This window comes from Orcinus orca, chromosome 18, assembly GCF_937001465.1.
Source record: "Orcinus orca chromosome 18, mOrcOrc1.1, whole genome shotgun sequence".
In the NCBI taxonomy this organism is placed as follows: Eukaryota; Metazoa; Chordata; class Mammalia; order Artiodactyla; family Delphinidae; genus Orcinus; species Orcinus orca.
In genome coordinates, this window is record NC_064576.1 from 72,461,698 (window position 1) to 72,489,502 (window position 27,805).

The window sequence follows — 27,805 nt, forward strand, 5'->3', positions numbered from 1 at the left end:
AGAAACGAAATTGAGTTATTTGTAGTCAGGTGGATGGACCTAGAGTCTGTCATACAGAGTGAAGTAAGTCAGAAAGAGAAAATCAAATACCGTATGCTAACACATATATATGGAATCTTAAAAAAAAAAATGGTCATGAAGAATCTAGGGGCAAGACGGGAATAAAGATGCAGGCCTACTAGAGAATGGACTTGAGGATACGGAGAGGGGGAAGGGTAAGCTGGGACAAAGTACAGAAAGGCATGGACATATATACACTACCAAATGTAAAGTAGATAGCTAGTGGGAAGCAGCCGCATAGCACAGGGAGATCAGCTGGGTGCTTTGTGACCACCTAGAGGGGTGGGATAGGGAGGGTGGGAGGGAGGGAGACGCAAAAGGGAAGAAATATGGGGACATAGGTATATGTATAACTGATTCACTTTGTTATAAAGCAGAAACTAACACACGATTGTAAAGCAATTATACTCCAATAAAGATGTTAAAAAATAAAATAAAGCATTTAGTGATTGGGAGTGAAAAAAAAAGGAAGGAAATTTTGACATAGTCTGCAACATGGATGAACCTTGAGTACATTATACTAAGTTAAATAAGCCAGGTGTTGAAAGGCAAATACTGTGTGATTTCACTTGTATGAGATGTGTAGATTAGTCACATTCATAGAGACAGAAAATAGAATGGTGGTTGCCAGAGGCTGGAGGGAGGGGGAAATGAGGCACTGTTGTTTAATGGGGATAGAGTTTCGGTTTTGCAAGATGAAAAGAGTTCTAGAGTTTGGTTGCATGACAACGTGAATGTACTTAACACTACTGAACAGTACACTTAAAAATGGTCAAGATGGTAAATTTTATGTTATGTGTATTTTACCACAATTAAAAAATTTTTAAACATTAAGAGAATGGGATATTGTAATTAAAAGATAACAAGGTGAGTGAGGTATTGGTAAGAAGTGGGGCTAGAAACTGAGAGAGGCTGGGAAAACCCAAAAGTATACTAAAATCCAGGGCCCCCAGGCAGGAGAGTAGGTCCCATTTGGAATAACCGAGGTGCACATTAAACTCATGCCCAAATCATATGCAACAGAAAAACATTCCTGCTACTCAACGTGAAAGCCTGGTCATACTCAGTGGATGGGAGAAGGGATGTCAATATTCCATCCTGGGGAAGGCCAGTCTTCCCATAAAATGGAGAGAAGAGCCCCGTCCTATGCAGCCAAGATTGAAAAACAAGTTGTTTGCCTCATTTTAAAAAAAAGTTTGAACATACATATCCTACTACCTTGTTGGGAAAATTAATAAAGCAGTCTTGTTCAGGCTTCAGAGGCAGACGCAGGCCTCTGCCCGACCTGTGACCCTGCCTGGACTGCGCGGCCTGCTTGCACACCTAACAATTGCTGCTAGCAAGTCAAGCGGCACTTACCATAAGAAAGGGAGTGGGTCTTGGAATTTCTTGAGCCCTGGGGACCTGGCTAGTCCCCCAGGGTCTGGAAAATCTTGTGACTCACCTGGTGAAATTAACAGCATTGTTACAATTGAACCAGAGCTGCATTGTTGCATGCAAACTGATAATATCAGTTTGCAGCCTGGAATTATAAACGGGAGCCCCCAGGACTCCATTCTGAAATCTCACCTGTGGGGTGGACGCACGGCCCAGGGCCCTTCCCAACTGGGGCTCCAGAGAGCTGTTACTCGGGACTTCCCAGCTGCCGTTTGGATTTGGAAGTAGGGGTCGACCCAATGCGGTGATGTATACCTTGTTATGTTTCTCTAATAATCTTACTCCTTTCCTTCTAATGATTGCATATTAAAATTCAGTTAAATCACCTTTCATTAAAGGGTTGATTAAAGCTGTTTATTTGTGTGAGATGAGCGCTTATTTTGCCAGCGAATCCAACAAGCCCTAAAACTGAAAGCAAGCTTTCAGCAAAACATACCTACACATGTTCTCTTTTATACCCTTTAAAATATACATATAACCTATAAGGTGAAAGAAAAACGAAGCTCAGAGATGTTAAGTGACTTCCAAGATTTACAAGTTGGTCGCCCAAAGGGGTAGTGGGGAGGAGATCCACCCCCCGACCAACCTGTACTCGGGACCTGCACTGCGTGTGTGATGTAGAAGCTCCAGCTGGGGCAGCGGACAGTGGCATCTGTTATAATACAGAGTCAAGCGCAGGCCCAGGAAAAGTTGGTCCCTGTCCTCCCCGCCACACCTGTGAAACGAGCGATGGCTGACATTATCACAGTGAAAGCTACGTGTCTACCACGGTGCTCTGAAATACGTTGCCAACAAAGTCATAAAGCCTCCTCCTCTGACATTTAAACACATGGGAAGCAGCAATTTTATGATTACAGAAATAAGCCATCTTGAGATGAGGAAAAAACCTTAGGAACCAATAAGACTAATTTCTCACCTAACAGAGGAATCCCACCCACAGATTCTCCGGCAGGTAGGAACACTTCTAATTGTAGGGAATGTCACTACCTAACGAGACAAGCCCATGCTATTTTGAACAGCCCTACAGAATTATGAAATGCCTTCCTATACAGAACCAAAAACTGCCTCCCTGTAACTTCTCCCTCTAGACCTGAGCCTTATCTTCTTAAAATAGAGAGATGATTTCAAATGATTCAGGAAACTGACGATCATTTGGAAACACTCCTACCCACCATGCAGTAACACATTACTTGCTTAGAGGTAAACGTAAGCCACACAAGCCAGTAAATAAACAGTTGTTCCGCGAGTTGGGCACAAATTTCCAGCTCTGAAAAAAAGCTTAAATCCTGGACAACAGGGCAACAGTACAATTATTTTGTTAAAGAAAATTAGTTAACATTATGCTCAATAATTTTGATTGCATAAATATGCTAACTGTGAAAATGATCTGTCATCTTTGAACAAGAAAAAGATAGCCTGTAAATTCTGTTTGAATTTCTAAAGAAAATTTCCCTCTAGGCATAAACAGTACACTTAAAACTAACTGTACTCTCAACCAACCCACTGAAATTTCGAGTTGCCAAGAATCATAAATTGTCCCTATCTCCCATTACCCTCCACAAATTAATATTCAAAAGTTGTCTTTAAATTCTGTATAAAAATTTAACCATGTGGCCAATACATGCCATTTGCTTAAAAAAAAAAAAGTAATAGGTTCTAGTACTTTCTTGAAAAAACAGTGGCATACGTACAATTATTTATTATTTTCCTTTCTCTGATGAAAGATACAAAAAGTAAAATGAAACAAAAAACTGACTTCTCATCTTTTCCTTAAATAGAACATTTAAATTGTCAATTAACTGACAGTGGCAAGACCCAGGAGGTGTTGGTGATACTAGTGCTGAGGCACCAGATTCTTTACATGTGAAGAATATACTTTGAAAATGTTTTTAAGTAGGAGGCTGCTTCAGGTCCACAAGAAGAGCTCACTCATAACTTGTTTCCATCAACAGGCACAAACAGTTTTTTGCAAAGCCCAAAAGATCTCTTGTAACTCTGGTAGATACTTGGAAGACTCCTTTTCTAAGTGAATAAATCACTCACAAACACATTGGATATTAACTTTTTTGGTACTTCATCAAAATAAAATTATAAAATTACACGGACAAAATTTTTTCGTCCACAGTACCTTCTATAAAATCAACACTGGCCCATGCATCCCAAAGCAACTGTCTGGCCCCTGATCCTGAATTCTGTTCAGGATATATAACCATCAATAAGCAGCTACCAAGCAGAGCGCCAGGACTTTGAAAGCATCCCTGGCTTTTGAGAAGCAGACATTCCTTTCAGCCATATTCCTTAATGCCCAAAACATAAAATTCCAGTGAAATTTTAATTAACACATTCAAGGCTCAATTAGGAGGCTCACATAAAGTAATATAAAACCTCATGTAAGCCACAGGTATGAGAGTGAACTCAATCACAATAAAGAAACATTTAGTTAAATAAAAATATTTTTATTATTGCCTATTCAGAGATGTATATAAGTGGCAAACGCAATTAAATATCCCCATAAAATGAAAACTAACTGTAAACAGCCCCAGCATACTTCTTTGCTTAACATCCTATAGCTCCAATTAATTTTATTTCCCCAAACAGTCGCTCACAACCTACTCACATAAATTTTTCTCCATCTCAAAAGAAGTTGGCTCCTTTGGCTGTATCAGCATCCCAGGCAAAAAGGACCATGCGAGTCATACTTGCCCAAGGGCTTCAGTTTTGGACATTGGATACGTGGCTTCATCCAGGGGCCTGTTAGAAATGTAGACTCTTAGACTCTACCCCAGACCTGATGAATCAGACCCTACATTTTAACAAGCTCCCCAAGTGATTTCCAAGCATACTATAGTTTGAGCAGCACTGCTACAGACCGGTGGTTCTCAAAAGGTGGCCCCAGGACCGGCGGCAGCAGCATCAAATGGGAAATGCAAATTCTCAATCCTCACATACAACTCAATATAAAAACAAAAAAAACACCCAATCAGAAAAATGGACAGAAGACCTGAACAGACATTTTTCCAAAGAACACATACAGATGGCCAACAGGCACATGAAAAGACTCTCAACATCCTTAATTATTAGAGAAATTCAGATCCAAACAACAAGATATCACCTCACACTTGTCAGAACGGCTATCATCAAAACATCGACAAATAATAAATTCTGGAGAGGATATGGAGAAAATAGAACCCTTGTACACGGTTGGTGGGAATGTTGGTGCAGCCACTGTGGAAAATAGTATGAGGTTCCCCTAAAAACTAAAAATAGAACTACTACATGACCCAGTGATTCCACTCTGGGTATATAACCAAAGAAAATGAAAATACTAAGTCAAAAAGATACATGCACCCCTGTGTTTATAGCGGTATTATTTACAACACCCAAAACATAGAAGTAATCCAGGTGCCCATCAACAGACAAATTGAAAAGGAAGATGTGGTGTATATATATATATATATATATATATATATATACACACACACACAATGGAATACTACTCAGCCTTACAAAAGAATGAAATACTACCATTTGCAGCAACATGGACAGACCTAAAGAATATTATGCTTAGTGAAATAAAGCAAACAAATACTGTATGAAATCACTTATATGTGGAGTCTAAAAATAATACAAATAAATGGATATGCAAAACAGAACAGACTCACAGATACAGAAAACTCAGTAGTGGTTACCAAAGTGGGAGAGGGAAGGGCGGAGGGACAAGTTGCGGGTATGGGATTAACAGACACAAACTACTATATATAAAATAGATAAGCAACAAGGATATATTGTACAGCACAGGGAATTGTAGCCATTATCTTATAATTATGTAACAATGGAGTATAAGCTGCAAAAATACTGAATCACTAATGCTGTACGCCTGAAACTAATATAACATTGTGAATCAACTATACTTCAATTAAAAAAAGAAAACCCTGGAGGTGGGGTCCAGCAATTCATGTTTTTTACAAGCCCTCCAGGTGAAGGACCAGATAGTAAATTTAGTCTCTGCGGCCATATGGTCTCTGTCGCAAGCACTAAATCACGCAGCCGTAGCACCAAAGCAGCCGTGGACAAAACATAAACAAATGAGCTTGGCTGTGTTCCAAGAGATCTTTACTTACGGACTCTGGAGTTTGAATCGTATATAATTTTCACGTGTCATGAAACATTCTTCTCTTGGTTTTTAAAAATCATTTAAAAATGTAAAGCCATTCTGGGCTCATGATGCATACAAAGCCAAGTGGTGACCGAAACTGACCCGTGGGCTCTATTTCACCAGCCCCTGCTTTAGAGGTGAGATGATTCTCCCCACTGCCCTCCTTTCCTGGCCCACAGGAGTCCTTAAGGTCACGGCCCCAGGATCGATGCAAATCAGAGCACTAAAGCAACCTAGCCTCTCAGCAAAACAGCAACATTTCAAACACATCCTGTAATTTTGTAGAAACAGCCTAGCTGAGGAGGGGATACCAATTCCCCATACTAATAATGCTCAGGAAATAAAGTGAGATTCTGTTGAGAAAGTATAATAATACTTGTGAGCTTTGAAAAACTTAATTATAAATGTTCAAGGGAGGGAGAAAAGCAAATGAAGCAATCCAAAGGTGTCCGCGATCGGGGGTCCAGCCCATCTTTCTAATCTTACTGATCTTATCTACTACCTCTTCCTAAAACCCCCTGTGCCCCAAATGAATGCAACCGCTCTCTGTTCCCAAACCGCAGATCTCCCCCACTCTCTCCCCATTAGGAAGGCCCTGCTCCCCCAGCCCCATGTGTCCAAAACCTGCTCATTCCTTGCTGTCCGGCACAAACACAAGTCCTCGAAGGAGCACTCCCAGTCCTCCAGCTACAATGAATCCCTCTGCAGTCTGTCCTTGTGCTTCTGTTCTCCTGATTATCACATTCTATTCCTTATTTGCAGGTTTTTTTATGCCCTGCACTAAATGATAAGCTTCTTGAGCATAGGAATATCTCACTCATATTTCTTCAACACATTTAGTCCCCTAGCACAGGGACATAGTAATGGTGACTTGCATATTTTCTGAAATGATTTTTATTTCATGAAAACAATATAAAATTACTATAGAAACAGCAGCAGCAGCTACCATTATTGACACTTTAGTTATTGTCAACGTTATAACAAAACTTCCTTTCGGGTAGGAATCCTCGGGGCTCATGGGACCCACATCCCGCTCGGGTGATTCTTGGCACTCAGGAAAGGATGCTGAACTTTGGTAAGATCTTGCCACAGCCTTCAAGGGAAAATGCAGAGGGATCATTCTTTGATACAGCGTGGGTTAGAGACCATCTTCTTCCACAAATCCTTGCGTTAATCCCAACTCAACCCAACCATTGTGCAGTGGATGGAGAGGGAAAGACGTCGTATGTGGGAAATCCAGCTACTTTCATCAGGTCCAAATAAGCATGGTCTTTATGAAGACTTTTCATAATCTCAGAATGCAGTGATGGAATGAAGTGACAATAATGTACAGAAAGCACAAAGTAAAAAACAAAATCAGAATTATTTATTCCGACTGGCGGCTAATTGAAGAGCCATGATTTGTTAGGGCATTAGTATTTCCTAGGTCCTAGTTGAAAAAGAAGGAAGGGAACAAGGGAGGGAGAAGGGAGGGAAGGAGAAGGGAGGGAAGGAGAAGGAAGGGAAGGAGGGAGGGAAGGAGGGAGGGAGGAAGGGAGGGAAGGAGAAAGGAGGGAAGGAGAAGGGAGGGAAGGAGGGAGGGAGGGAGGGAGGGAAGGAGAAGGGAGGGAAGGAGGAAGGGAGGGAGGGAGGAAGGGAGGGAGAGAGGGAGGGAGGGAGGGAGGGAGGGAGAGAGGGAGGAAGAGTGAGTGAGGGAGGTTGGTTAACTAAGGCTAAGGGTAAAATGACAGGCTTGAATATCAAGAAGATATCTTAATTTACCTTGAGACCCACTTTGCAAAGTTCATAAGTAAATTCCACAATGACTCAATACAAGAGCATCAAAGTGGATACTCAGGCAGGAGGAGAAGCAATCGGTCATGCGAGGCCCATGGCAAATGCAGCCCCAATGGGAAGGAGAAATTCAGTAAGGGCAGTAATATAAGTGAGAGTAGCCCGAAACTTTCTAAACAAGAGGGAAATAAGCAGCCTGATCTATGAAAACATGTGTTTTCTTTAGCGGAGCTGATTCAAATAGGCATGGAGTTCCTTTTCCGTTGCCTCCTATAATAAACCACATAACCCATGAGCAGACAGCAATAGGAAAAATATATATGGCAAAACTCATAGGCTGGCCTCAGGACAGAACTTAAGGGGAAATGATTAGCTGTATGAATAAAATGGCTTGTGCAGTTTTCATTATAGTTGTATATTTGTAATGCACTTATAACTAATAAATAATTAAAATAAATAAATATGTTCCTCAATGGGGCAATTTTAAACACAGTTATACTGCAGTCTTTATAAACATGAATAATCATGGACAGATGGATGGCCATTATTATTAGAGTGATTCTGTTTGTTTTCATTTTATAGAAAACCCTGAGGAATAGGTTGGGAGACCTCTGACAATCTGCGACACATGGTAGATTGAAAAGGGGCTTACTCTCTATGAGGGATGTTTCTTACGCCCTGTAAACCTGGGTTTCCTCATGTAAAATGTAGTTAATATTAATACCTACCTCACAGGAATGTCGTAAGCATCAAATAAGATGAGACATGACAAAGGTGCCCTGGAATAGTAAAGCTCTCTACAAAGAGAGTCGTTTCCACAGGGGAATAGTTCACATGGAATGAATGAAGGGCAACAATTTAAAACTGCTGACTAATTTCTGTAAATGCTATTCCACTTAATCTAAGTGATAATATCTGAATTTCGAAATGTTTGAGAAAATTGCTAATTATTCTTTACAGCAACCTCCCCAAAACGGAACCATTTTCTGGTTACATAAATGATCCGCCTAAAGGCAAAATGCCAGAACATGAGACACAGCAGGTGATGCTACTGGATATATTCAAGGAACACTTCAAACGCCAGGCAAGTCGTCTCCTCAAAACCCAGCCACCACCTCCTTATGGTCCACTGTAGGGTTACGTTTGTGAATTACCACCGCGTACAAAAGTCCTATCCCCTTGTACCCTCAACCCCACTCCTCAGCGTGTGCCTGTGCACACATGTGTGTATACACACACACACACACACACACACACACAGAAATGTCAGGAAAAGGAAAAGCAATTCTAGCTAGGCCAGTTAATTGAAAGCATCTTCCACCTGCAAGTTATTTCTAGCTTTCTGAGTCTTCCAATCAATAAAATGTCAATAACAGAACTTTTTCTTAGAGCTGATACTTGTAGATGAACATGGCAATATTCAAGTACACAAACATGAACCTCAAAGGATGATAACACTGCTACAGAAGATCCTTCCCACTCTCGGTGGCTGTGTACTGAACGCACCCCTGCATCAGTCATCATCCATGACGTACACAGCAGGCTTTCAAAGCACTACAAGGCCAGCACATACATTTCCTAAAGATACACATCTCCTAAGTGAGCGGTGTTTTCAGTAAATACCATGCCAGCCCGGACCCTAGTGACAAGCTGTGTGATTCAGCCGGTTCAGACCACTGGGGACACCTATGTAATCATGAGTTTCCACTTTGAAACAAACACAGAATTCATTTTTCAAACAAATATAGAAAGAGAACTAAGTAATCATGAGTTTTGATTTACAAACACAGAAAGATACTTAAAATGTTTGCGGCATAAATAAACAATGTTATATCGGACATAAGAAAAGAAAGAGCAACAGAACGGAACTGATGACTCAGAAATAAACCTCATTATATATAAAAATGTAATACGTGACAAAGAATCCATCAGCAGGAAGGAAAACATTAATAAATGGTTTGGCAAGTACTAGCTAGTAATTTGTGTGTGTGTGCGTGTGTATGTATACATACACACGCACACACACATATGGATGTATATATGTGTTTTACACACAAATATATCTGTAACAAATATTTGTTATGTGGATGTGTAAAATTCAGGCACCCCATTCTAGATATACAAAATTAATTTCTGACACCATTTTATACTAAAAAATATAAAAATAAATCAAAATTGAAAATATCTTAGGCTCTAGAGGTGACACTTTCTATGCTTAGAAACTACAAAGGAAAAGAGGCACAGGCACCTACATAAAAATGTAACACCTCGGCTTCCCTGGTGGCGCAGTGGTTGAGGGTCCGCCTGCCGATGCAGGGGACACAGGTTCGTGCCCTGGTCCGGGAAGATCCCACATGCCGTGGGGCGGCTGGGCCCGTGAGCCATGGCCGCTGAGCCTGCGCGTCCGGAGCCTGTGCTCTGCAACGGGAGAGGCCACAACAGTGAGAGGCCCGCATACAGCAAAAAAAAAAAAAAAAAAAAAAGTAACACCACTGCATGTTTGAAAAAAAAAGACTACGAAAAATATTTTTGCTAAATATGAGTTTTTGTAGGTATATTGATAAAAGAAGCATTAACTCAAGAAATAAGCAAGTCATAGATAAAAAGCCCTCTTGAGTGTCCTGTAGAAAAGCTCCTTAATTGGCCATCCTCCACCCTTAGGACCCAGGCTATGCTTTCCCTTCCAGTCTCATCTCTTGCAGCCGGGATTCCTGCCACACCGAACTACTTAAAGCTCCTGACTATCTCCAGGTGAGTCAAAGCTTCCAAAAGCCCTATGTCTTTGTGCTTTCACTGTACTGGAGTGGCCAAGCTCCCCATTCTCCCACCGGAAAATTCATCTTTCAAAACAGTGCAAGCCTCACCGGTACCAGGACACCTGCCAATGCCTACCTGTATCCCCGTATGCTGACCTGCCCTGTCCAGCACTGTCCAGAAGGGCTTTCTATGGTGACGAAGATGTCCCGTATCTGTGCTGTCCAGCATGGCAGCCACTAGCCACATGTGGCTATGGAGCACTTCTCAGTAGCCAGTGAAAGTGAGAAAGTTTATTTTAATTTTATTTTTAATTTTACTTCCATTTAAATGTCTGTATTGGGTGGTGGCTCCCCATATTAGACAGCACAGCCATCTAGACTGAGGCCTTCAGGAGTTCCCTAACTTTGTCTTATTTATCTCTGTGTCACCATCACCAGCCCAATGCCAGGTACGAGTGGAAACTTGGTAAATGTTTTTGAAATGAATAATTTTAGGTTATCAATTATGAACCAAACACTCTGAGTACATTCAATGTATCATCTACCTGACCCTTAAGATGACAGTATGAAATACCACTTTATAACCTCTGCTTTACCAATGAGGAAATGAAGGAACTAAGAGGGCTGAGCAAGGTGTGGGCTAAATGTGTCCCCTCTCCTGCCACATTCATATCTTGAAGCCCTAACCCCAATGTAATGGTGTTTGGAGATGAGGCTGTTGGAGGTGATTAGGCTTAGATGAGGACATGAGGGTGGGGCTCCCATGATGGTATTAGTGCCCTTCTAAGAAAAGGAAGAGACTGAGCTCTCCCTCCCTCCATCATGTGATGACACAGCAAGAAGGTGGCCGTCTGCAAGCCAAGAAGAGAGCCCTCTCCAGGGAAATGAAACTGCTGGTGCCTTGATCCTGGACTTCCCAGCCTCTCGACTGTGAGAAGTCAATGTTTGTTGTGTAAGCACCCCCCAGTCTATGGTATTTTGTTGTAGCAACCTAAGCTGACCAAGACAACTAACTTGCCCCAATCACACAGCTAGTAAATTTGGGAAGGGATTCTAAGCAATAAGCCAAAAGAATAATTGTGGATATTATGTTGATTTCACTATGCTTCCAAGCTTTTTGTGATACAGATGTGGGAACTTTCTAATTTACATTTCTTTCTTAAGTATCTTTATATTAACTTTTTTATATTAAAGTATAACATACATACAGAAAAGTGAATTAGATAGTTAAATGAGACAACACAAAGTGAACCCCAAAGAACTACCACCCAAATCAGAACCAGCACTCTGGAAGCCTCCTCCAGTGCCCTCCCACACACCCCCAACCATCTTCCCTACAGACAAGCTCTCCTCTGACATTTTACACAAGAGATTTGTCTTGCCTATTTTTGACCTTGATAACAAGTGAACTCATACACTGTGTACTCTTGTCTGTCTGGCTTCATTCACTCAACACTGTGAGGTGTGTCCCTGTCACTGTATTCAGCAGCAGCTCTACTGATTACCGTACAGGATTCCACTGTAAGAATACACCACGGGCTGCTCATCTGTTCTCTTACTGAAGGACACCTGGGGCTATTAAGAATAATGGTGCCATCCACTTAATCTTTCTAGACTCTAGTTTTCATGTCTTTAAAATGGAGATATGATTTACACCAAAGTGTCGTTTAAAGTATTGATCAGGATAACACACAGGGTGGGCAAGGGGGGTGAAGGGAGTCAAAAGGTACACACTTCCAGTTACAAAATAAACAAGTCATGGGAATGTAATGTATAGCATGGTGACTATGACTATAGTTAACAATACTATATCGTGTACTTGAAAGTCACCAAGAGGGTAGATCTAAAGAGTTCACATCACAAGGAAAAACATTCTGTAATTGTGTATGGTGACTTATTGTGGTAATCATTTTTCAGTGTATACAAATGTCAAATCATTATGTTGTACACCTGAAACTAATATGTTATATGTTAATTATACCTCAATTTTTTTAAAAAGATAACACAAAATACTGAGCATGTAAGAGGGAATAAATACATGGTAGCTCTTATTCAATTAAAAAAATAATAATGGTGCCACGAACATCCTGGTATGTCTTTTGATGCATGTATGTGCCACACTTCTGCTGGTTATATTCCTAAGAAAGGAATTATTGGACTATAGGACCTGCAAATATTTAAATTTTGACTAACAGTTTTACAAATTGGTGTACCCATTTACACTCCCACCAGAGTATGAGAGTTCTAATAACCTCCAATGTTGTCAATACTGATATTTTTGTCTTTTTAATTCTAGTATTTGTGGGGTATGTTTATTGGTACTTCATTGTGGTCTTGTTGCATTTTCCTGAGGACAAATGGGATTGAATATCTTTTCTTTATTTATTGGCCATTTGGATACTCTTTTTTTGTGAAGGATATGTCAAGCCTTTTGCCTACATTTCTACTGAGTTGTTGTTACTGCTTTTTAAATGTTTAGTTATTTAAATATCTGGATATAAAGATCTTTATCACCTGCATTTTACAAATATCTTCTCTCACTCTGTGGCTTGCCATTTCAAACTCAATCATCTTTTCCTAATAAGCATAATTTCCTCATTTTAATGTAGCCCAGTATTTTCTAAAGAGACTGATAGTGACTTTTTAATATCATATAATGAAATTTCTACTTTTAGTTATGTCACTTTTTTCTTTATAGCTGTCTTTTTTAGTTACCTATATATTTAGAATAGCTACCATTCTCTCTTTACCTCTAGCAATGATCCTTATCTCTAGGTCTACTTAGATAATAGTGACATAGTCACACTAGCTTTCTTTTGGTTAATGTTTTCATGGTATACATTTTCAGCCATTATTGTTCAAATATTGCACCTTTCTCCCTACTACCTTCCCTCATTTTCTGGGACTCTAAATACACGTACACTAGATTGTCTTACAATGTCTCTTATGCTCCTTTCTGTTTGGCATTTTTTTCTAATTGCTTTTAATTTCCATGCCTCAGCCTGGACATTATTTTAATCTATTTTCTAATTCACTATTTCTCTCTTTAGCTGTATCTAATCTGCACTTATGCCTACTCTTGAGTTCTTAATTGCAGTTAATTTTTTAGATTTAGTTTTTTTTATACTTTCTTATAGTTTCCAGTTCTACTCCTTTATAGTTCTAGCTCCAGTCCAATTCTCCAACTTATGCCTGAATATAGTAATCACAGTTATTTTAAAGTCTGCGTTTGATAACTCCAATAACAGGGTAACCCCACTACATGTTCCATTTCTTTTGTCTGTTTTGTCTCTTGGTGTTCAGTCAATTCTTGTGTTTTTTTATACTTAATTTTTTTTTTAATTGAAGGCTAGAAACTATGCATGAAAACTGTTAAAGATAACTTGAGACTCTGAAGAATGCTATCTTTCTCCAGAAGGGATTTTACTTTTGCTTCTAGCAGGCAGTTAGAGTACGGAAGATTGCTTAATTTAATATGAGATTGTGCTAGGCTTCTGTCTTTGCAAGGGCTGGCCTATTTCCAGCTCAATCATATTCCTAGATTATAAGCTTAAGGTATTCCAAATAAAATCATGATGTGTTTATTAGAGCCCCTCTTTTTTTGGTGGGCTCTGAACTGCGTTTTTATTCTCTGCCACCCATGAGTCTTCTAGAAGCTTGGCTCAGCTGGAACAAGCATATGCTTCAAGGGGAAATGTGGTGCCAACAGTCAGGCTCACTCCTCTGGGATCTGGGATCCACAGCCCTTATTGCATTGGTAGCTCTCCAGTGCACTTTGAAAACAGTCGTTTTTTAAATTATTATTGAGGTGAAATTCACATAAAATGAAATGAACTGTTTTAAAGTAAACAATTTAGTGGCATTCAGTACATTCACCATGTTGTGCAACCACCACCTCTATCTACTTCAGAAACATTTCCATGTGTGCAAGAGGAAATCTCATACCCATTAACCAGTAACCTCACTGCCCCCTCCCCCAGCCCCTGGAAATCACTAATCTTCTATTTCTATGGATTTACCAATTTTGGGTATTTCATAGAAACGGAATCATAAAATATGCGACTTTTTGTATCTGGCTTCTTTTGCTTAGCATAATGTTTTTGAAATTCATACACACTGCAGCAGGTATCAGTACTTCATTCCTTTTTATGGTTGAATAATATTCCATATTACATATATATCATAACTTGTTTATCTATTCATCTGCTGATGGACACTTGAATTGTTTTCACCTGTTGGCTGTTGTTAATAGCACCACTCCGAACATGCACGTATAAACACAGGTTTTTGTTTTGCTTTGGCTTTTTTTTTTTTTTTTAGTTTTTCTATTTTCAGCAGGTGAATTCTTTTACAACAAATCAGTCCACCACTGCCAGAAGAGCTCAAATTTAAATTTATACTTGAAAAAATACAATATAGAAAAAATTGATCCTGAACTAGTTACTAACTGGAAGGCTTATTCTTTAGAGTATAAAACAAATACTCAACTTCAAATAATTCGACAAACATTTGGAAACTGCTTTGTTGGTGCTTTTTTAAGACTATAAGCTTTCCTTAGGGCTAAATATGGAAACAATTAGTAGTGTAAAAACCAACTCAGCCCTAGATACATATGCTATACAAATTAAAATATGAAAATTCCCTTTTACACAAAAAATAAAAAGATAATCTTAAGTAGTTCCCCCTTTATTTCTCAAGCTAAAAATGCCTAGTTTTCAGCTATATGTTACTCCTACATTTAAAAAGTACTACAGTGGCTATAAGGACACTGACGTTTAAAAATTAACATTTGACAGAAAAGAAATAACATCTTAACACAAGGAATATTAATTGGGCACAAGTAACCTAGATTCCCGGCCCAACTGAGAAGCTTATGCATAAGAATGATGAAAGCTAAATGTAAACTTTATAAAAGACTATAAAGTTTAAGAGGAATATGAAATAGAACTATGAAAACAGACTTGCCCAACAAAGAAGAGAAAGATGGTTATAAGACTGTGCCAGATGACTTTGGTTAATTCCTGAAAAGTCTAGAAATGTGAAAGTAGAATAAAGAAATTACAAGTGTAGAAATCTGATTTCACAGCTTATCTTATTACTCTACACCCACACTATTGAAACAAGTGCCAGGTTCATTTGAAAAACACAATATTAAACTATGATCCCTTATATGGATTCCCATTTTAAAGTAAATAAAACTATCTCAGATGCTTTTCAACATCTTAAACTGAAAGTTTTAGTAGCCCAAGAAACCCACTGCTTATTTAGTCTCTAGTGAGAAAGGTAAGAGGGATTAAGCAAAACCCTTGGTCTTTTTGTGGCTCTCTGTGCCTCGATTTCTCCAATAATAAATTCCTTTTAATTTCTGGAACTGAAGACCCCATACAGGATGTTTGGGAGAAACTCGCAGTTGTGTACTACATATGCTAGTAAGAAAGAGAAATGAGCAAAATTATTTTTAATATAAAATGTCAGTGTTTTTGTTTCCTCCAGACTATATCCCCTAAAAACTCTAAACTTCTTTGTGATATACCAACTACTGGTTTTAAAAAGGGTAAGGGGCTTCCCTGGTGTCGCAGTGGTTAGGAATCCGCCTGCCAATGCAGGGGACATGGGTTCGAGCCCTGGTTCAGGAAGATCCCACATGCTGCAGAGCAGCTAGGCCCGTGCGCCACAACTACTGAGAGTGCGCTCTAGAGCCCGCACACCCAGAGCCGGTGCCCCAAGACGAGAGAGGCCACCGCAATGAGAGGCCCGTGCGTGGCAATGAAGAGTAGCCCCTGCTCACCGCAACTAAAAAGAAAGCCCTCGCACAGCAACGAAGACACAACGCAGCCAAAAATTAATTAATTAATTAATTTAAGAACAAAAAAGGGAAAGAAAACATTCTTATTGTTCTGACTAATATCATAAAAACCAGAGGATAGAGATATCCTTCTTTTACTAAATCCTTTAGGAAAACATAAATACATTTTTAATGAAGTCAGGCATGTTTAACAGTAAATCAAGCTTTAATTTTCATATTCTCAGAAGCCTGCGTGCACACGGGGTTGGATTAGGGAAACATCCTTACTCCTGGGAATACGGGACCATTGGATAAACAGGGAGGTGTGGGTTAGTGGTTAGGCATCCACCAAAGTTGCTTTTCTTTTCAGGGAATAAGGTGGCTAAGGCCCCGGGCCATCCCAACTCGATGCCTTCTCCCCGGAGCACAGCCCAAGCCCTTGCCTTCTGTCCTAAGGATTAGCCGACCCAAGTACTGGCCCCATAGGCCACAGGAGCCTCCGCTGCCCCTCAATCGGAAGCCAAACCCTGCAGCCACGGAGAAGGCAGCTGCCTCCTGCACCCAGGCTCATTCTAGGCTGCTCTCCCAGGGCATGCGGCATCCGCCTTCACTGCCCCGGACGGCCAGAACATGCAGCTTGGCGCCATGGTGATGCGAGCCTGGGAGTCCATCCAGTGGCTTGACCGCCTTCCTCCTCCTGGGCACCCACCCTGTTCCTCTGGTCTAAAGTCACAAGAATCTGATCCCCTCAATTCTCCCTCAACTCAAACTCTGCTCCTATCCCCCCCCCACTCCTTTAACAGCCCCTCTTACGGGGAAATATATACATCTATATACCATATAGATATAGAAAGTCATGTCATATTCTTATAGCACAAAGGAGCGAACTAGAACTACCAAGCAGGTGAAGTCACATGCCACCCTGAAATATTAACAGATGGGCCCCCTCTTCCTTCTCCACTCTTCCCTCCGGCACAGGGTCCCCACTCAGGCAGCTGGGCGTTCAGCACCATCTCAGGATCGGTGTCCCAGAAGAAAGCAGAGACAACCGGGTCAATCCTTGGCCTTCGGGTTTCCAAAGCCTCCGGGGCCACAGGTGGACATCTGATGAGGGAAAGATTAGCCTAGCACTCGGCACACCCCCTCCACCAACGCTGCAGGGCGGGACAGAGTCTCAGCACGGAGGGAGGTGAAGGGAAAGCCAGGCGTGCGTCGGTACCCTGGTCCCCAGGACAGTGCTCTCTCCCTTCGCGCGGGCCACACTGGGCACCCAAGGCCTCCAGCAGCAGCTCATCAAAAGGCATGGGCGCCAAGGAAAGGGAGAAAGCCACACCACCACTTTCTCAGCTGTGAGTCAGACATCCCTAAAGACTTCTAGAGATAACAAGCACATTTGGAGGCAAAAACTAGGTCAGGACAGAAGTCAGAGAAATCATTTTTATCTCCAAGTAAAACGCGTAGCCAAGGGGAACCCATATTACAATTGTAAAAGGGGGGAAAAATCACCTTAAAAAAATCAAGTTGACTTTCAGGCTCGCAAGCGGGGCCGGAGCTGACAGGGGTGCCGTGTGCTCCACCTGTTTTCCTGCCAACAGCGCAGAATTAGGGAACAGCACAACACCTAACAAAGTCTCCCTCGGGGGCTTAAGGAACACAGGGAGAAGCAATGCCGAGTCGGAGCAGCTCTCTTTATTTCCCTAATACAAAATCCGACCTCAGCAATCATGTCTGGTCTTGAGGCACCGCCCAGAAGAAAAGCAAATGCAATTATAAGCACGTCACCTCGGCCTCAGCATCCAAACATCTGGAACGTTACAAGAGGTCATCGGAGAATAATCTGTGGAAATTTACACAAAGGGCTTGCCAGGAACAGCACAAAATTCAATAAGCTAATCAAGCACGTGATCATTACTGCTGTCAGCAGAGTTGCTTACACAACTCCATAGACGTCTTCGAGAGAACTTGAAGAGTATTTTAAAACCAAAACTTGGGCTTCCCTGGTGGCGCAGTGGTTGAGAGTCCGCCTGCCGATGCAGGGGACACGGGTTCGTGCCCCGGTCCGGGAAGATCCCACATGCCGTGGAGCGGCTGGGCCCGTGAGCCATGGCCGCTGAGGCTGTGCGTCCAGAGCCTGTGCTCCACAATGGGAGAGGCCACAACAGTGAGAGGCCCGCGTACCACAAAAAAAAAAAAAAAAAAAAAACCAAAACTTGAAGTATTTTAAAACCAAATACAGAGCAAGTGTTGGTGAGGATGCAGAGCAACTGGAACGATCACGCACCGTCAGCGGGAGGATGAGTTGGTGTCACCACTTTCAAAACCTGTTTGGCAGGCTCTCCTAAAACTAAACCCTACAACTCAGCAATTTCACCCCTGAGTATATATGGAGAGAAATGAGTACAAAAAATTATGTACAGAAATGTTCATAACAGTATTATCCATAATAGCCAAAAACACTGTAAATGGTCCAACTGTCCCTCAACAGCAGAATGGATAAAGTGCAGACTATCCGTCCAATAGCATATCTCACAGCAACGAAGAAAAAACCCCGAATGTCATATGCTACAGAGATAATGCGCAGCTAAAGAAGTCACACAGGAGAACAAACCCTGTGATTCCATTTACACAAAGTTCAAGCACAGGCGAAAAGCTTCTATGGTGATAGAACAGGGTTACCTTGGAGTATGGGAGGGCTGGGCAGAAGCACACCCACTGGAGTCCTGGAAATATTCTATACCTTGAGGTGGACTGTGGTTACACAGACATACATATGTGCAAATTCATTGCGCTATACATTTAAGATCTGTGTATGTAAGTTATAACTCAATATAAAAGTAAACTTTAAGCAAATCACATAACACATTCACCACAAGGATGGCCTGTTATTGTCAGCATTAAACAGCCCCTCCCTGTATCCTTAGGGTACAATGGTGAGTGAAACAGAAAGGACCCTTCTCTTTAGAAGCATAAACTGGAAAACAGACACAAGAACACTAACACAGACAACCAATTAATGAGTACACAGAGGGAGGAAACACACAAAAACAGGATGCGATAGTAGAGTGACATGGAATAAACACCAACAGTCAACACCTCCATCAGGGACAACATCAGGCTGACTTTTGTGCGCAATTAATCTATCGTTTACAGGCATGTGTGACAGATTTATTTCATTTTCCAGCAAGCATCTTAACTTAATCATGGTATTTGGTAGAATTTGGGGTCTAATTCTGTTAATTCCACTCCTGGGAAGTGTCATTGATAATATAAAATGTGCAGTCATAAAAGCCTTCAGTGTTTGCTGCGGTTAAAGTTTACATCGATAAATTCCCATTTCATTAGTCCAACTGACTAACAGCCATCCAGGTCTGAAGTCAAGGAATCATGAGTTACTTTCTGCAGAGAAGCCCCGTATAAATAAGCTGCATCTCCCAGAACCGTGGCCATCATCATCTGGGAAACATCTCCCGCGAGGGGCAGCATAGGGAACGGACATAGTAAGATCCTTAAATGGCTTATCACCTGAACCTTGGCTTCCTCATTTGCTATATGGTGGAAAATAGGGCACATCTTTACAGAGTTATTACTGCAACAGTAAAAACAAGGTAACAGTCATTGGATGGTGGATGCCACGTGGGCGGCCACCAGGTCTATTCTGTTTCATCTCTGTGTGCCCAGCCCAATCACACAGCAGAAATACCATAAACACATGTCTGTGGTGGTTAATCTTGTGTGTCACCTTGGCTGGGCTATGGTGCCCAGATGTTTGGCCAAATACAAGTCAGTCTAGATGTTGCTGTGAAGGCCTTTCTTAGATATGATTAACATTCATAATCAGTGATTTTAAGTAAAGCAGTCATGTGGGTGGGCCTCACCCAATCAGTTGAAGGACTTCAGGGCAAAGAATGAGGTTTCCCAACAAGGAAGGAATCCTGTCTCAAGACTGCAACATAGAAACCCTGCCGGAGTTTCCAGTCGGACAGCCTGCCCTACAGATTTCAGACCTGCCAGTCCCGTCTATCCTGAGCCAATCCCACGAAATAAGTAAATCGGTCGAAAGAGAGAGAGGGAGGGAGGGAGGGAGGGAGGGAGAGAGAAGACATACTCACACACTCACACACACACACACACACACACACACACACACACACATCCTGCTAGCCCATTTCTCTGCAGAACGCTAATACATACATTGAGTAATGAGTAAAAATTAGTAAACATAAAGCACCCGGAACCATAAGGAGTTTACAGTAAACGCACAAAACAATGTTACAGCCTTACCTCCTTCCTCTTTACTTGGTTAATTTCCCACTGTGCTGAAGATATGCACTGATTTGTGTGTATCTCATACTTTAAGTATTAAAACCAGCTATAATATATGTATTGCCTGCTTACTAGGAGTCCAGCACTGTACTGACCAGATTACAGGAGAGGACGTAGCACAGAGTGTTGGTTCCCTATTGCCACACCGACACGACAGAACGAAACCCCAGATCCCAGTGGCTCATGACCCCATTCATCGTCCAGGGCACACGTCTGCACGTTCACTGAGGCACCGAGTCCAGGTGGGTTCGGGTCTGTTCCGGGTCTCACTCTGGGGCCACGGCCATGGGGGTGGCAACTCCAGGACACTTCTTCTCAGTGAGGACCCCCTGAGCTTGAGCCCAGCACACAGCCCGTTCAAGCCTCCACCTGCGTGCCCTCCACCTGCGTCCCCTTCGCTGGTGTTCAGACTCACCAGCCAAGGCGAGTCACGTGGCGAGTCATACGGCCACGCCCAGCATCAAGGCCAGGAGGAGTGTGCTCCCCAACCAGGCGCCACGGCCACAGTGTGAAGTATGATGCCATAACAGGGGCCGAAAAAGGGGACTCAAGTATTCAATCTACCGTGAATACCTTGTCCAAAGTCACAGAACAGCCAGTTAAAACCAGGACCAGGTCCACTGGACTCCAGGTCTGCCTACCTGACTGTTCTAATTCTTCTAAAACAAACAGCTATAAAAAGGCAGTGAGTCTCAGCTGCACTAGCAGGAGTTACTGCAATTACCTTTATACTTTTTTCAGTCAACTATAGCCCCCGAGGCGCACCCCACCCCAATCCCGTAAGTACCTTATGGTTCCCAACAAGAGTGCCCCCCGCCAGGGGCACTGGAGTTAAACTGGCCACCGTTAACTGTGTCCAACCAGTTTAAGGTGTTCCAGATCCCACTCCACTACAGTCAATGTTCCAGGTGGAATTCCACCAGGGGAACAAAGCAGGTACTCAAAAACCAACGGTTGAACTAAAGTAAAAATCGCTGGTCTTATTAAAACCTATGAATGCCTGAGGGACTAAAATAATCTTAGACATGTGAGATGTTCTTAGTGAAGTTGCCAACCATTTCTCTGTACACTGAGTTCTTCTATGCACTTCCACTCTACCTTTGGTTCATATGAAAACAGAGAGACCCAACACTGAATCTCACCAGGAAGGAAACCAGAAGTGCTATGGAGAACTGCGCCTGGCTCCCATTCCTGGCCCCAAAGGGAGAGAGCAAGGCAGGCGAGGCTCCACCCACCACCCAATATTCTCCATGCGCTAAGTCAACCCACCCAGCCCTCAGTCTGCCTTCAGGCTAAATGATGAGAAAACTGCTGGTCAATTACCCCTGGACAACCACATTTTAGTGGATAAAACACCACATCAGTTTTCTCAAAGACAATCTTCTATTTCATACATAATTTCAGTTATAAACGCACCTATTTTTACTACATCAGGCTAAACAAGTTATTCTAAAGAAGAAAAATTAAAGATCACAGCCCATAATCATTTTTTTCTTGGAAAGGTTCGCATAGAAAAAAGAGGCGGCTCACGGCTGAGCCGGACCTTCGCAATCTCAGCGCATCCTGGGTGATGCTGTGTCCTCTCCACGCCCTGCCCTGCTACATCCTCGCTGCCTCTGCTTCCCCCTCCTCCATCCCACCTTCCCCTCCACAGCTCACCAGACATTTCTTCATAAGCTCTCGTCAGAGCACAGAACTCTCCTCCTCAAAGCACACGACGGCTCCCAAAAACGTACACGCTCCACGGCAGTGCCCTCACCTCCCCAGTGGCCAGATCCTGCGCTTCTCCTCCAGACTCAGCTCCCACCGTGGGCACCTTCGTAGCCCAAGCAGCTGACACACACCTGGCACCCAGAAGATACGCAAGTGTTTGTTGTCGAGTGAATAAATGTGAGTGTCCAGACTCATCTCTTACTAAATAAAGCTCTCTCCCATCACCTATATTTACCAAGTTCTCCCACTGCTCCTCGGAAGCAGTATGCACTCTCTCTCTCCACACCTCTGCTCATGTCGGGCTGAATCTCAGCCTGGAAGGACCAATTCCATCTATTTTCTACTCATCAAAATCCTTATTTCAGGCCAAGCTCAAATGTCAAGTTTCAGGACTTCTCAGATTTTTCTCTTGAAATCATTTTATCTCTGTTTGGAACTGATTTCCTATTCCAAGTGCTTTGTGTTATTGTTTATCTGTCTGTCTCTCCATTACAGAGAACTTAAAAGTAGAGTCTTAAAAAAAATACATCTTTGTATCTTCCTTGTGCTGATTTAGCACTATATTTTTCAGACAGTAATACATAAAAAATATTTACTACATAAAATCTCAGGCTGCTGCAAAATTCATAAATTATTCTTCTATTTGCATCAACTAAAAAATAATTTTATGCTATACATGCTGCACATTTAAGTAGAAGAAAATCTCATGACTATAAACACTGTAACACCTAGTAATATCCCACAAGTATAACAAAACCTCGATTATCTGGTACCTTCCCCCAATATCTTAGTAAAACAAGAAACTAATAAACCAACAAAGATCAAAATCCCATTTACATCCACATTGCAAAAACGAACGAATATACAACAAACAGCACACACAAAACTAAAAAGGCCTTAATGGTCTTCGGAAACCATATTCTAGATCTACTGTTATTTTATCAACTAAACAACTTCGCTGATATAAGTCTCTCACATCAGATTCTGTTTTTCATTGCAAATTGTACTATGATTTTTCAGTATATTTTTGTAAACATGATTTGTAGGGGGTTACTAGACGAAATTTCAAATACTGAAAAGATGGCTGACAAACTATTTTCACGAACGAGGTTAATTCAGAATGCATGAATCAAGAACAAAAGTCAAGTCTAGAACTAATTTTTTGTTTTTAAGTAACTTAGAAAAAGAAACCAGAGTGAGACAATAAGATGGCTGCCACTGGCTTCCACACCATCTGTGACTGAGTTGACGTGATTAAAACATGAAGGGGAATTTACCTAATTAAAATTAAGTACAAGTTGTCTTATGTGATTAGCTCTCTCCTTCACACTCCTGGGCCCCGTAACTAAATGCCCTGGTGACGACGGCTCTTCTACACAGCTGTCATTTTAATGGAAATAGATTTCAGTAAATTCAACAAATTTCTGTCCACCACCAATTCTGAACCCGTGTCAATCCCATTTAACAACCAGAAGAGCCATTATAAATTTGTCAGCACTTTAATTTCCCTAAATGCATTTAACTGATTTTTCATTACTCATTAGGTATTATCATCTTCTCTTAATAACAAAGTACAACAAAATTCACCATCATAAAATCTCACTATTTTTAAAGCCGTACCTTTTAGAAACAGATTAGATGGGGATTTGTGTGTTCAATAGCTAATTTGACTGTTATTATGAAGAGCATAATAACGAGAGGCTGAAGAGAATTCCCACCTTGGGGAGGGAGGGGGAAGGGGGTAGCATCAGATGTGGCAGAAAACAGCAAACAGAGCAAGACTGTTTACCCCCCCCCAGAGCAAGGCAGCATCAAACTAAATATCAATGCGCGCCATTTTATTAGGCATCCGGAGCATCAAGATCCAGGTGACAGATAACAATTCCAAGGTGGTCAGACCTTGTTGTTTTTTTTTGGGAGGGGGTACGCGGGCCTCTCACCGCTGTGGCCTCTCCCGTTGCGGAGCACAGGCTCCGGACGTGCAGGCTCAGCAGCCATGGCTCACGGGCGCAGCCGCTCCGCGGCATGTGGGATCCTCCCGGACCGGGGCACGAACCCGTGTCCCCTGCTTCGGCAGGCGGACTCTCAACCACTGCGCCACCAGGGAAGCCCGGTCATACCTTTAAGTCTTATTTGAATTCCCGCAGTCATACCTACTTTCTTTTGGTTTCACCATAACAATAACCACCCACCACAGGAAAAGGTAACACCTCCTACGTGTTTGCTAGCAGCAAGATACTGTTCTCAGTGCTTTGCATCCACTGTTCCATTTCATACTCACAGGACCTCGCCACAGAAGTGCTCTATTCCCCCAGTGTGTAAATGAGACAACCGAGGTGCGGAGGTGAGGTCACTTACCCAAGGCCCCAAGTTTGTCAACAGTGGAACCGGATTCAAAACCGACCCGTGGACTCAGACCCAGGTCCTATGGAAAAGGTAGTTTCCCCCAAAGTGTGAGGGGCCCTCAGTGTGGGACAAACAAGACCCACCCCAGAGAGAAATGGGAGGCCCAGGGGATCACTCAGATGGCAGTTAAGATTTTGAAAACATAGTGCTAGATATTTAGAAAATGTTTAAGCAGCTTAAAAGTAGCTGATGTTTAGTATTTCTTCATGAAGGACAACCAAATGTTAGTTTGTAAAACATTTAAATTGACTATATGTTCACCCACTGTGTGTTAGTATCAAACACATTTTCATTTGTCCAATGAAAATATGAGTCATATAAAACAGAAAATAGGGCTTCCCTGGTGGCGCAGTGGTTGAGAGTCCGCCTGCCGATGCAGGGGACGCGGGTTCGTGCCCCGGTCCGGGAAGATCCCACGTGCCACGTAGCGGCTGGGCCCGTGAGCCATGGCCGCTGAGCCTGCGCGTCCGGAGCCTGTGCTCCGCAACGGGAGAGGCCACAACGGTGAGAGGCCCACGTACCGCAAAAAAAAAAAAAAAAAAAAAAAAAACAGAAAATACAGGAACTTAACCAGGAATTCATTAATTGTTTAGTCATTAAATGCGTAGAACCAGAATCAATATATTTCAAATTCTTTCCTTAAGGAATCTTCAGTTCCATTGACTTCTGCAAAGTTAGGGATGGTCAACAGCTTCTTATGTCAGAATAATTAAGCACAACATTCCACTTCTGGGTACAATGCAAAAATGATCCAAAAGTGCCTTACTTGACCCAAACCATTCCAGGACCCAGAGGCAATCCAGGCCTCTCTCATCTCCCTGTCCTCTCATCATTAGAGAAAGAATCTGGGGCTTCCCTGGTGGCGCAGTGGTTGAGAATCCGCCTGCCAATGCAGGGGACATGGGTTCAAGCCCTGGTCCAGGAAGATCTCACATGCTGCAGAGCAACTAAGCCCATGTGCTGCAACTACTGAGCCTGTGTTCTAGAGCCACGAGCCACAACTACTGAGCCCGCATGCCACAACTACTGAAGCCCGCATGCCTAGAGCCCGTGCTCCGCAACAAGAGAAGCCACCACAATGAGAAGCCCACACACCAGAAGAGTGGCCCCCATTTGCCGCAACTAGAGAAAGCCCACACACAGCAACGAAGACCCAATGCAGCCAAAAATAAATAAATAAAATAAATTTATCTTTTTTAAAAAAGAATCTGAGATAAGGACGATGAATGAAATTATTTCCTTTATAGCGCAGTATATAATGGAACCGGTCTTACTAATGGAACACATCTTGCCTGAGAAGACAAATTTGGTGCTGGTTTATCTTTCTGAGCAGAAAGCGATACAAGTACCCTTTTTTTAAAAAAAAGAAAAAAAAAGGCCATCAGGTAGAGATCTCATCTACTTCTCCACTAATTCCCACTAATCTTAAAGTGATTTCCACACTTTTTCCATTCTTTTTCAGTGCCCAAAGAATTACTTTGAGATAATCCAAAGATAGTTCCCTGGCTGAGGGCTACTGGGCACTGCTGCAAGTGATTGAAACTGGGAGACCAGATGGCCACAACCCTCCCCTTCAGGCAGGACAAGCACTGACCACAGGCATGGTGCCACAGAGCAAAGGGCACACTAGCTTAGCCCCACGTCCCCACAGAGGGGCCGCAGCAGCTCCCTCCCCTTTATTCTCTATGCATGTGAGCTTAGACTTTTGTCTCCATATTTTTAGAATTAAATGAATCCACACCAGCAAAATAAATTCTACTGGAGTTTTTACCTTGGTCAGATACATCTGTACCCAAGAGCTAAAGGATACTGCTTGCTTGCAGGGTAACTCTCAAAGCTTTTCAAGCAAAAGGGGGGAAAAGCAAATACAGAAAGCGAATGAAAGCTAAACAAAAAATATATGAGTCTGGTCAACATGGCATGGACTCTTTTCTCTGTGCCCCTTCTACCTAAGTACAACTATAAACCCTGGAAACAAAGCAAAAGTCAACCAAGGCAGAATTCTGAAAGGTGGAAGGCAGAGGAAGGTACATGGTTAGGGACCCTAGGACTGAAGGAACAACAGAGCAGCACAGTGCCTTAGGATCTCCTCCCAAAAGCAGAAGGCGGCCCAGGCCTGGCATTTCCTGATTCTCCACCTAGCAACAGAAGGCAGCGCAGGTAGGCGCATTCCTCCCCTGAATCGAAAGGGAGTACTGCTGACAACACCACGTGAGCCAAGCAAGGGGGACGGATGGGAACCCTTGCTGACAGTAAGCAGCCAGTGGAAGCCTTCTCCTCCCAGTCAAGTGAGAATACCAACCTCCACAGAGAAACATAGGGGGAAGGGGGAGATGGCTCCAACAAGGGCAATTCCACCACAAAAGTACCTGGAACACCCCCAAGATTCCCCTCTCCACCTAGAGGGACCAGGGAGCCAGGCAGCACAGGTTAGAGGGACCTTCCCCACGACACCATCGAGCCTCTGTTTCCATGGACTGGAGACTCCCTTCCCCGTCAAGAGACATTGGGCATCTGGGCAATACCAGCAACGTGAATCTCATCACAACAAACAGCCAGACACAGGAAGAGTCACTGTCCCTACGAGCCAGAGATACTCTTCCCCCATCTAGAGGTGCAAGGGGTCCTGGCCTGAGGCCCGGAACCTACTTCCGCCCCCTCAGGCAGCACCAGCAGGGACCAATGTGAGCCCCAGTGGCACCAGATCATTAAGCAGGCTTCAAAATTAAATGATCAGTGGAACCACAGCCCACAAAAGTAGGCCAGGATCTGTGTTCTAAACCTAAACAGTATGACTGCCTTCCAGAATAAAAGATTTAAACAGAATTTAGAAACTCTTAACATAATAGCCAAAATATCCAGAATACAATGGAAAAAATCACTCGTCAGACCAAGAGCCAAGAAAATCACAACCTGGGTGAGAAAAAACTATCAACTGGCTGGCACCAACCCACAGTGAGATAAATAAGACGCTGGGATCATCTGACAAGGATTTTAAAGCAGCCATGATAAAAATGCTTCAACAAGCAACTAAAATTTTTCTTAAATGAACTGAAAAATATAATAACAGAAATAAAAATCGCAGTGGATGGGCTCAGTAATAAAGTGGGGATGACAGAGGAAAGAATCAGCGAACACAAGGACAGAACAATAAAATTTACCCAGTCTGAACAAGAGAGAAAAAAATAAACTGAAAAAAAAAATTAACAGCGCCTCAAGCACTTGTGGGACAATAAGAAAAGGTCCAACCATTGTATTTTTTGGAGTCCTAGAAGAACAAGAGAAAGAGAGTGGACTGAAAGAGTATTTTAAGAAATAATGGCTGAAAACATCCCAAATTTGGTGAAAGACATAAATTTACAGAATCAAAAAACCAATGATTTCCCAAGAAGATAA

The 27,805-nt window shown here is 42.4% G+C and overlaps 1 protein-coding gene across 8 annotated transcripts in view; it reads right to left on the reverse strand.

Moving 5' to 3' along the window:
* The window catches only part of MTUS2 (microtubule associated scaffold protein 2), a 496,786-nt gene that overhangs the window by 393,645 nt on the left and 75,336 nt on the right, over window positions 1–27,805 (reverse strand). For 2 of the 8 annotated variants that reach the window (XM_049701108.1, XM_049701104.1), the window contains one exon: window positions 4,115–4,248. The exons of the other annotated variants lie outside the window; for them this stretch is intronic. The gene's annotated coding sequence lies outside the window, so the exon portion shown is untranslated. The remainder of the gene's footprint in view (window positions 1–4,114; window positions 4,249–27,805) is intronic. 8 annotated transcript variants of the gene reach the window in all.